Consider the following 11,228-nt stretch of genomic DNA (forward strand, 5'->3'; position numbering starts at 1 on the left):
AGACTAGAAAAGAAGACAAGAAAATTGAAATTGTCTATGGATATAAAAAGGAGAAGTGGGAAAGAAAAGAGAGTTGAGAAAGAAGGGGCAGTGGCAGTGTATGGCACTAGCATGTCTTCAGAAATTAGCTTTGTTAAAACAATTTTTTAATCATATGAAAATTGATAGAGTTAAGATTTAGTAAAATTAAGTAGTTGGTATGAGATCATGGCAATAATTGTAACTATTCTAAATTAAGATTAATGAAATTTGATAAAAAGATAGGGGATTTCTCCTATGAAAAAGCCCACAAAATTCCTCAAGTAAAAACAAGAAATGAAAAAACTTACAGGAAAATAACTAAAGACATATTAATACTATTTTTAATTGGGATAAATACTTGTCTAGATAATAATACAGTTTGGTTAATTGCAATAATTATTTTAGACACTAGGGGTACAGCTTAACATACTGAAAAAGTAAAACAACAAACGGTATTAAGAGCCATAAAAGCCATTTTGTTTCAGAACATGTCTGATTCTACCAACATGTTTATGTACTTAAAGAACCTGGGCTATTAGCTTTTATTATCACATGACAGATTAAAATTAAATAAAATGAAGAAGATGGAATAGCTCTATAGAAAGGTAAAAACATTATAATATTTCAATGAAACATCAAAATCTGTTGCTTTAACAACTCAATCATTTAGCAGATCCACCTTGCATTGGTATTAAGAAGTTATAGTGAAAAATTAATGTGAAATCTTTAAAATTAAATGTTTATACAAAGCCAAAAGTTACTATGGCCATGGAATAAAATTTCAAAAGAATGAATGAGCAAAGTTTGTTACACAAAATGAACTGAGCTGAACAAAATAGAAAGGAAGTGGCCACATAGTCATTGCATGAAACATTGATGAAATGATGATTATTATGAATTATTATTTTTGAGACAGAGTTTCACTCTTGTGGCCCAGGTTGGAGTGCAATGGTGTGATCTTTGGCTCACTGGTAACCTCCGCCTCCCCGGGTTCAAGCATTCTCCTGCCTCCAGCTTCCCGAGTAGCTTGGGATTATTACAGGTGCCCGCCACCACGTCCCAGCTAATTTTTTGTATTTTTTAGTTAGAGATGGGGTTCAACCATGTTGGCCAGGCTGGTAGTGAACTCCTGATCTCAGGGCCGATCCCATCTCCTCGGCCTCCCAAAGTACTGGAATTAGCAGGTGTGAACCACCGTGCTCGGCCAAAAACATTGATAATTAATAGTGGCCTTTTGGAATACTACATAAATTTTCACTGCATTGCTCATTAGTTTCATTATAGCAAGGAGAAATGCTTTGAATAATTCCAAGTTTAGCTATAAAAATTAAGACTGTGAAGACTATCTGAAACACTACCATATTTGATAGCCTGCAGGAATATTTTAAGCATTCTTATCTATTATCTAATATATGGTGTTACACTATTAAAATACCACCAGAAATAGTATTTAACTTGAAAACACGGTCCTATCCCTCAATGAATTATGATTTATAATATCATAGGTAGAGTTACAAGAAATCATGCAGAAATCCTGTACATAAATGGCAGTGAATCAGTTAGAGAACTGCTTTTTCTGAGTCAGTACCAAGTGACCCATAAATTTAAGGAGGCCTGTTCCCAGCCTGAAAAACCAGTGTCTAGCAAAAAACAAGAACGTGTAAACTGTTATAAAAAGAACAGAAGCGTCATGCTACATGAGTTGAGATAATTCAGTGACAAAAACAAATAAAGCTTTCTGTTGGTGAAATAATGGTAAACCTGGCTCATTTCTAAAGATAGAAAATAAAAGCAAGGAATCGAAGAATAGAATCTGGCAATAGCTGACTTGTGTGGTAGATTGGCATTAATTGTTCTGAACTGGTCATTCTCCCTTACTTTTAGTTTCTAAATAATTTGGAGGATTATATACAGCCCCATCTGGCCAGACAAGTGATTTTACAGTGTCCTGTGCAGGATAAGCATATACATCCATGGCTGCTGTTGACACCAGCTATGGGGTTAGGGTGACTTGCCTTGGTGTAGGAGTAATACTTACTTGTGTTTAAACATATGCCAGGTGGAGACAGAAAGCTTTAAGATCCATTGTGGTTTCCATCAGCTCCCTTGATTTTTCCCAAATAAATCCAAATTGGTGGATGCTTGGCACATCTCAAGTAAGAGGGTTCTCCTTTAACCTGGGTCCTGGAATGAGAAAAGCTAGAACAGAGCAGCAGAGAAAGCCAAACTGCAATGTTGACATCTAACATGAGAGGAAACTGAGTATTTTGGAACTCACTGCTTACAAACGTAAGCATGGGCTATTAAAACTCACTGCTAATATTTTCAGGTTGTGTCTTGTCACCCTCACCAGCCACTTTTTCTTTCTTTCTTTTTTTTTTTTTTTTGAGACGAAGTCTTGCTCTGTCCCCAGGCTGAGTGCAGTGGCGCGATCTCGGCTCACTAGCCAAGCTCCACCTCCCGGGTTCACGCCATTCTCACTGCCTGCAGCCTCCCCGAGTAGCTGGACTACAGGCACCTGCCACCACTCCCGGCTAATTTTTTGTATTTTTAGTACAGACGGGGCTTCACCATGTTAGCCAGGATGGTCTCGATCTCCTGACCTTGTGATCCGCCCGCCTCGGCCTCCCAAAGTGCTGGGATTACAGGCGTGAGCCACCGCGCCCGGCCACGAGCCACTTTTTCAAACCATGCATATGACAATTATCCTGAAATGAAAGTCTGCTTTTTATGTAACTCAAACTTCTGCTTTTGAGATTTTAATGTATACACATAGGTTTCAGTCAGAGATATGAGTCATGAACACTCAGATCCAAATATATATAGCTCAAAAATAGACTGGCTACAACTTGTAAGGAGATTAAAATCTCCCTTTCTCTTGCACTAACTGTCAACAGCTATTTCTTGGACAGCCTTCAGGGCTGCACACTCGTACTTCTAAAGAAAACCGTCTGTTGCAGTCACTGTCATGCATCTACCCATCCCTCTCAGTCTGCTGTTAAAAATGTCACAGACCTGCCTCTGATTCTCCCACAACTTCTGACCCCAGGTGGTGGAGAGCTACTCCTTGACTTTGTGTCACTTAGTTACCCAGGCCCAGAAACAGTTCTCCTTGAGTCTAAAGGCTCATAAAGTTTCTATTGAAGAGTTTAATCAGCTTTGGCTTTGAGAAACTTTTTACACTGAAACGGAAAAGTTCCCTTGTCCTCCTCGCATGGCCTGTGATAGGGTGTGGCTGGCTTCTTCAGTGCCCGGTCTCTCAAACCTCTAGGAGAGCACACAGCTGGGCAGGCTGTGGGGGCTCCCACCCTGAGGCACTGTCTAGGGGTGAATGTTTACAGCGCCTGAAGCCCCAGGGGGCTTGCTACAGGGTGCTCTTCTAGTTTAGTCGCCTGTAGGCAGCTTGTGTTGGTCAGCTCAAGGAGATCCCCGCCTCATCGCAAGGACAAACGTATTCCTGTATCCCAGGTTCTTGCCTTGGTGTACCAGAATCAGATCACACGTGGGCTTGGAGAATGAGCCTAAGGTTTTATTGAGTAGAAGTAGCTTTCAGCAGATGGGGGAGCCAGAAGGAAGATGGTTTTCCTCTGGAGTTGGGCCACTCCGCATCCTGGGTTCTCCTCCGGCTGCCCCAACCAAACTCTGCATGGTTCTGCTTCTGTCCATCAGCAGCCTGCAGGCGTCATTCTGCTTCTGCCCATTGGTGGTCGGTGGCCTGCTGGCGTGCCAGTACCTGTCTCTCCACATCCCCTGTGTTACTCTTCTGGTGTGCCTCTCCTGCTGTCCAGCCGCCTATGTGTCTGCCTGCTAGGGTCTCACGAAGTTTTAGGCACAGGACGGGGGTGTGGCAGGCCAGGGTGGTCTCACCTGTCCTCATCTAGGTCCGTGGGGGTAGAGCCCTAGCCAGGGACCACACCCTTCTCTACCAAGCACTTCCCTTCTCCCTTCAGTATCATTTAAAGGGACCACGTTCTTCCCTTCGCACACTTCCATAATCCCTTCCCAGCACTTCCATATCGACACTACATGTTTAAAAGAGAAAAAAAAAAAAATCAAGGGGTAACATTAATTTTCTAATAAAGTAAAACATTAAAGGATTTTTTTTGAAATTAATTACCTACATACCTTGCTTTAATATTACCTTTCCTTTGGAGGAACCAATGAAAAGTGGCCCATACTAGCAAGTGTAATTTGACAAAAAGAAAAGATGTTGGCACTTCTAAAAAAAAAAGATAACTTACTAAATTCTAAGTATTGAGTTCTATATTTTGCATACCTTAGCTCATTTATTTCTTAACACATTCCTATCATTTACATCTTAATTTTTACCCTCATGTTTTAGACCAGGAAAAAGAAGTATAAATAATTTACAGTCCAGGTGTGGTGGCTCACGCCTGTAATCCCAGCACTTAGGGAGGCTGTCTGAGGCAGGCGGATCACCTGAGGTCGAGAGTTGGAGACCAGCCTGACCAACACTGAGAAACCCCGTCTATACTAAAAATACAAAATTAGCTGGGCATGGTGGTGCATGACTGTTATTCCCAGCTACTTGGGAGACTGAGGCAGGAGAATCACTTGAACCCGGGAGGCGGAGGCTGTGGTACGCGGAGCCATTGTACTCCAGCCTGGGCAACAAGAACGAGAACTGTCTCAAAAAAAAAAAAAAGAATTTACACAGCTTACCCAAGGTCATAAGATCCTACAATGACTAAACAGAAAGAGATCAGAGCCCACAGTTTCTAGACCCAGAAGGCCCCTTAACCTTATACTATGTGGTCTTTACATAATCAGAAAGTTATTAATATTCAGAATCGTTGACATTTAGAGCTATAGTAACTTCAGGTGCAGTGAGCCCACATGTTGTACAGTTAAGAAACACAGGACCATTCAGACCTTTAGCAGTTCTTGTAACACATTCCTGACTACTAAAAAAGCTGAGAAGAAAAAAATAGAGAAAGGAAATTTTTAAACATCAATTAAAAAAAATAAATATTAGGGATTTTTTTTTAAAAACAAGTATTTCAGTCACTGATGAGAAGCCTTAGGCCCATAGAGGTAGCTGTTACCATAGAAAAGATTGTTAGATCTAAGAATAGAATTTGGATTAACCAGGACCTCTAGCATAAAGTTCAATGTTCTTTCATCACAGCATGGTGTTCAACTGAATTTTAAAGTCACAAATTTAAAGTTATAGTTTAACACATCACCTGAACCGATTTACATACAAATGGAGGCAGAAGAAGAACGCTTGGCTTGCAGACCGTTTTATACAATATAGTGCTGAAGGGGGAAAAAAGAAAAGGAACCTTGAACATCATCAAAGAAATAAACACATAAGAAAGGGGATGGATTTTATGGAAATGACCTGAGAGCTCTTACTTAGTTTTAACTACAGAAGAAAAAAGTGCACAGGTAAAAGCAGAATTGATGGCTTCCTGATCCTCTCTTTTCTGACTTCTGCATCTCACTGGAGCACGAGAGAAAAACGAAAGCTAGTATTTTATGTATATGCATTTTCACAGCTTTATTAAAATATAATTCACATGCCACACAAAATTCACCCATTTAAGGTACAGAATGAAAAAGGCTTTACTATATTCACAGTTATGCAGCAGTCACCAAAATCTCAACTTAGAACATTTTTATCAGCCCTTAAATATCTATTTTTCATATTATGTCTATGAATTATACTATCTGATCTTTCGTCATTGACTCCTTTCACCTAGTATAATGTTTTCAAAGTTCATCCATATTGTATTATGTGTCAATAATTTATTCCTTTTATGGCTGAATAATATTCCATTGTATGGATATATCATGTTTTGTTTATTCCTTCATCAGTTGATGTACATTTGGATTGGTTCCCCATTTTTACTGTTATGAATACTGCTACCGTGCACATTTGTATACAAGTTTTTGTGTGGATATGTTTTATTTTCTTGAATAAATAGAAGAAAATTTCTGGCTCATCTGATAAGGCTATGGTTAGTGTTTTGAAGCACTCCCAAATTGTTTTCCAAAATGGTTGCAACATTTTACATTCCCTCCAGCAATACATGAGTGTTCCAGTTTCTTCACACCCTCACAAATTTGTGATTGTCTTTTTTACTATAGCATTTCTAGAGGCTGTGAAGTGGTATCTTATTGTGGTTTTGATTTGTGTTTTCTAAATGGCTAATGCTTTTGAGTATCCTTTCCTATGCTTACTGGCCATTTGTATATCTTTTTTGGAGAAATGTTCATTTATTATTGAGCTCCTTATCAGATATAGAATTTGCAAATCTTTTGTACCATTTTCATGTTTTCTTTGACTTTCTTGATGGTATAATTTGCTGCAGAAACATTTTTAATTTTGATGAGGCCTTCTACTACTGATTTTTCATCTGTTACTACTGATTTTGATGTGTGTAACAAGTTTTGCCAGGCCCAAGTTCATAAAATTTATGTTCTTTTCTGAAAGTTTTAGTTTTAGCCCTTACATTGAGGCATATAATACATTTTTAGTTAAATTTTGTGTGTGGTAGGAAGAAGGAGCCCAACTTTATTCCTTTGTGTGTGAATATTCGGTTGTTTTATAAACATTTGTTGATGAAACAATTCTTTTCCTATTGAATGCTCAATTAACTGCAAATGTGAGAGTTTATTTCTGAACTCAGTTCTGTTCCATTGATGTATATGTCGTTTGCTAGTACCATATAGGTTTGTAGTAAGTTTCTAAATCAGAAATCATGAGGCCTCAACATTGTTCTTCTTTTTCCATATGACTTTCTCTGTTTTGGTCCTCTTGCATTCCTACATGACTTTTGATACTAGCTTGTCAATTTTTTTTTGAAGCTAATGAACTTTATTTTTTATTGACATACAATAATTATACATATGTATGGGGTACAGTGTGATGTTTCCATACATGTCTACATTACATAAGCAAATCATGTTCATTAGCATATTCATCACCTTATTTATCATTGCTTTGTCATGAGAATATTCACGACAAAATCTTCTCTTTTAGATATGTGAAATATACAATGCATTATTGTTAGCTATAGTCACTCTACTGTGCAAAAGAGCAGTAGTACTTATTTCTCCTAACTGTAACATTCCACCTATTGACCACCTTCTCCCCTTCTCCCTGTTCTCATTATTCTCCTCAGTCTCTGGTAACCACTGTTCTACTCTCAACTCGTATCAGTCAGTTTTTTTAGATTCCACATATAGGTGATATCTTGTAGTATATATGTCTTTCTGTGCTTGGCTTATTTCACTTAACTAAATGGCCTCCAGGCTCATCCATATTGTCACAAATGAGAGGGTTTCATCCTTTTCTGTGAGTGAACACTATTTCATTGCATATAATATTCTCTTTATCCATTCATCTGATGATGAGCATTTGGCTTGATTCCATAATTTGGCTATTGTGAATACTAATGGAACAAACATGACAGTGCAGATGTCCCTCTTCGACATACTGATTTCATTTCTTTTAGACATAAACCCAGTAGTGGGATTGCTAGATCATATGTGTATTAGTCCATTCGCATGCTGCTAATAAAGATGTACCAGAGACTGGGTAATCTATAAAGAAAAGAGGTTTAATTGACTCACAGTTCAGCATGGCTGGTGAGGCCTCAGTAAACTTACAATCATGGTGGAAGAAGAAGCAAACACGTCCTTCACATGGCAGCAGCAAGGCGAAGTGCCAAGCAAAGGGCGGAAAGCCCTTTATAAAACCATCAGATCTAGTGAGGACTCACTATCACAAGAACAGCAGCATGGGCGTAACCGCCTCCAAGATTCAATTACCTCCCATTGGGTCCCTCCCAAGACACGTGGAGATTATGGGAACAATTCAAGATGAGATTTGGGTGGGCACACAACCAAACTATGTCAATATAATTTGCCTTTCTCGGATGTGTAGTTAGGTTGAGCATTTTTTCATATGCTTCTTGGTTGTACGTTGATTCTTCTGTCTATATGATCGGTCTTTTGCTGAAATTAGGGTGTTGAAGTACCCTACTATTATTTTATTGCTCTCTATCACTCCCTTTAGATCTACTAATATTTGCTTCTTTGGGGAAAAAAAGCAGTCTTTCACCATTAAGTGTGATGTTAGCTGTAGGTTTTTTATAAATGCCCTTTATCGGGTTGAGGAAACTCCTTTCTATTTCTAGTTTGTTGGACATTTTTATTAGAAAAGGATGTTTCATTTTGACAAATGATTTTTCTGTATCTATTAAGATGATAATTTGTTTTTTGTCTTAAACTTTTTTATTTTTTATTTTTTAAGGTTAGTCAAGTAAAGCAGTGGGAGTGGAGAAGGAACAAATCTGTAACTGGTTGTGATCAATTATTTGTGTCAGCACTGCACTTGGACCAGCCAGTCATGGTGTATAATGCCTTTTATATGCTCCTAGATTATGTTGGCTAGTAATTTTTATTTGTAATATTTGCAGTATTTTTATTTCTATATTTGCAAGAGATATTGACCTGTAGTTTTATTTTATTGTGAGGATTTTGTGTGGTTTGATTTCAGGGTAATACTCACCTCCCAGAATAAATTGTTAAGTGTTCCTCCTCTTATATCTTTTGTAAGAGTTTGTAAAAAATTTATATTGATTCTCCCTTAAATGTTTGGTATAATTCACCAGTGAATCTATATGGGCGTGGATCATTCTAGGAAGTTTCTATGAGGAACCAAAACTGATCAGCAAGAAAAAAATAATCCCATGTAAAAGTGGGAAAATGACATGAATAGACATTTCTCAAAAGAAAAATGTACAAATGGCCAAAAACATGAAAAAAGGCTCAACATCACTAATCATCAGGGAATTGCAAATTACAACCACCATGAAATACCACCTTACAACAGCCAGTGTAGGCATTACTAAAACATCAAAAAGCAACAGATGTTGGTGTGGATGTGGTGAAAAGGGAACGCTTATACACTGCTGATGGGAATGTAAATTATTACAACCTCTTTGGAAAACAGTATGGTGATTTCTCAAAGAACTAAAAGTAGATCTACCATTCAATCCAGCAATCCCACTACTAGGTATCTACCCCAAAGGAAAAGAAGTCACCATATCAAAGAGACACTTGCACGCATATGCTTATTGCAGCACAGTTCACAATTGCAAAGATATGGAACTAACATAATTACCCATCAACTAATGAGTGGATAAAGAAAATGTGGCATATATACATCATGGAATACTACTCATCCATAAAAAAAGAACAAAATAACGTCTTTTGCTGGAACTTGGATGGAGCTGGAGGTCATTGTTTTAAGTGAAATTACTCAGGAATGAAAAAGCAAATACCGTATGTTCTCACTCATAAGTGGGAGCTAAGCTATGGGTGCGCCAAGGCATACAGAGTGCTAGAACGGACATTGGAGACTCAGAAGCCAGAAAAGGGGTGAAGGATAAAAAACTACATATTGTGTACAATGTATATGGCTTGGTGATGGGTGCACTAAAACCTCAGACTTCACCACTCCACAATTCATCCACATGACTATAGAAATTAAAAAATTACATCACCAGAAATTTTAAAAAATAAAGTTCATTATAGCTAAAAATAAATTTCAAAATAAAATAAGAAGTTTCATCAGGTAGAGCTGTATCACTGGGGAGAGGATCTGCAGAGATCTGCATGTCTCCATTCCAGTGCTTTTCTTTGATTTTTTTTTTTCACCCCTGAGATGGAGTCCCCTTCCATTGCCCAAGCTGGAGTGCAGTTGCACAATCTTGGCTCACTGCAATCTCCACCTCCTGGGTTCAAGCGATTCTCTTGCCTCAGCCTCCTTGCTTTTTTTATTTATATGTACTTTCATATATCCTTCTAAAATTTATATTTCTCTCTGTTTTACAATGTAAACAATATATTGGTATTCACATAAAATATACAATAAATTCATAAATGCATATAACTTATAAACAAACATACATGTATTGAGTTGCTCAAAATTATTTTTACTGGTAAGATGTTCAGTCCAGTCTGGAGGCCGTGTCTCTTGTCCACACCCCTGGTTGTTTTCATACACCACTTTGGATATGTTTAGCTTCCATCACAGGACTCGTAAGTTCTCTAGATCCCCACTGCGATCATAATCCCCAGCACAAACTGTTGCCAATGATTTATTTCTAAGCCAACAAAGGAGAAGTTCTGGCTGTGAGATCATGTTAGTTTTGGCACTTAAAACACATTAATAACTTCTGGATTCTTTGGCAGAAATATTAAATTGCAACCTTTACTGATTAGTATGGACATTTTTAGAGTAACAATTCACAATATCTGTCATTTGCTGCCTGTGATATATGTAGGAAATTATTAATATACCCTTAATAATATATCTGTATATCCATCTTGTTTATCCTTTGCTCCTTGGGGGAAATATTTTTAGAAAATTATTATCACTGTTTATCATCTATAAGAGAGCAATAATTAGAGAAATATTGTACTGGACACTTCTGGAAAACTGGCTTTTCTCGTTTCATTTTCTACCTTTGCAAAAGTTTGCTTTTAAAAAGTGTAATCTAGAAGTTATACATATTTCTGCCTTGCAGTTATCCGTTCTGTTTCACTGAAAACATTTTAAAACGGTCCAACATCTTTATGTTTCTACTTGGTTCCAAATATGGTACCAGATTTTTACTGTAAAAAATCATGAAATACACTGGCATGATCCCTTGGGAATATATTTGAAAGTTTACCTCCTTAGCACATTCACCAAACATCTTCGGGTACCCATACCATTCACACAAAACTGTTAAACCAAGATGCTCCCCTGTGATGCATGTGCAGGCGAGAATGTCAATGAATAAATAAGTGACTGAAATACACAAGCATTAATTAGAAAACTGTATTGAGAGATGAGGCCAGCTGGACTTCCCTGACGGAGTGGGAACTCGGGGAACTTTCTTCTGTTAGAAGAAGATTGTAAAACACACCAATCAGTGCTCTGCAAAACGCACGAATCAGCACTCTGTAAAACACACCAATCAGAGCCCTGTAAAACGCACCAATCACTGCTCTGTAAAACACACCAATCAGAGCCCTGTAAAACGCACCAATCAGCAGGATTCTAAAAGTAGCCAATCACAGGGAGGATTGAAAAAAGGGCACTCTGACAGGACAGAAAGGGAAGATGGGCGGGGACAATAAAGGAAAAAAAGCTGCCCCCACCCCCACCCCATCCCCCACCCCCA

At 38.0% G+C, this 11,228-nt stretch overlaps 1 long non-coding RNA gene across 1 annotated transcript in view; it reads right to left on the bottom strand.

The window, feature by feature from the left end:
- Nucleotides 1-2,166: 2,166 nt before the first annotated feature.
- The window catches only part of LOC108531176 (uncharacterized), a 12,547-nt gene continuing 3,485 nt past the window's right edge, over nt 2,167-11,228 (bottom strand). Inside the window, exons 2-3 of the long non-coding RNA XR_001886078.1 lie at nt 9,967-10,163; nt 2,167-2,205 (exon numbers count right to left, since the gene is read on the bottom strand). This is a non-coding gene — a long non-coding RNA (uncharacterized LOC108531176). The remainder of the gene's footprint in view (nt 2,206-9,966; nt 10,164-11,228) is intronic.

The sequence above is a fragment of the Rhinopithecus bieti genome, unplaced genomic scaffold, assembly GCF_001698545.2.
Source record: "Rhinopithecus bieti isolate Rb0 unplaced genomic scaffold, ASM169854v2 scaffold_8350, whole genome shotgun sequence".
In the NCBI taxonomy this organism is placed as follows: domain Eukaryota; kingdom Metazoa; phylum Chordata; class Mammalia; order Primates; family Cercopithecidae; genus Rhinopithecus; species Rhinopithecus bieti.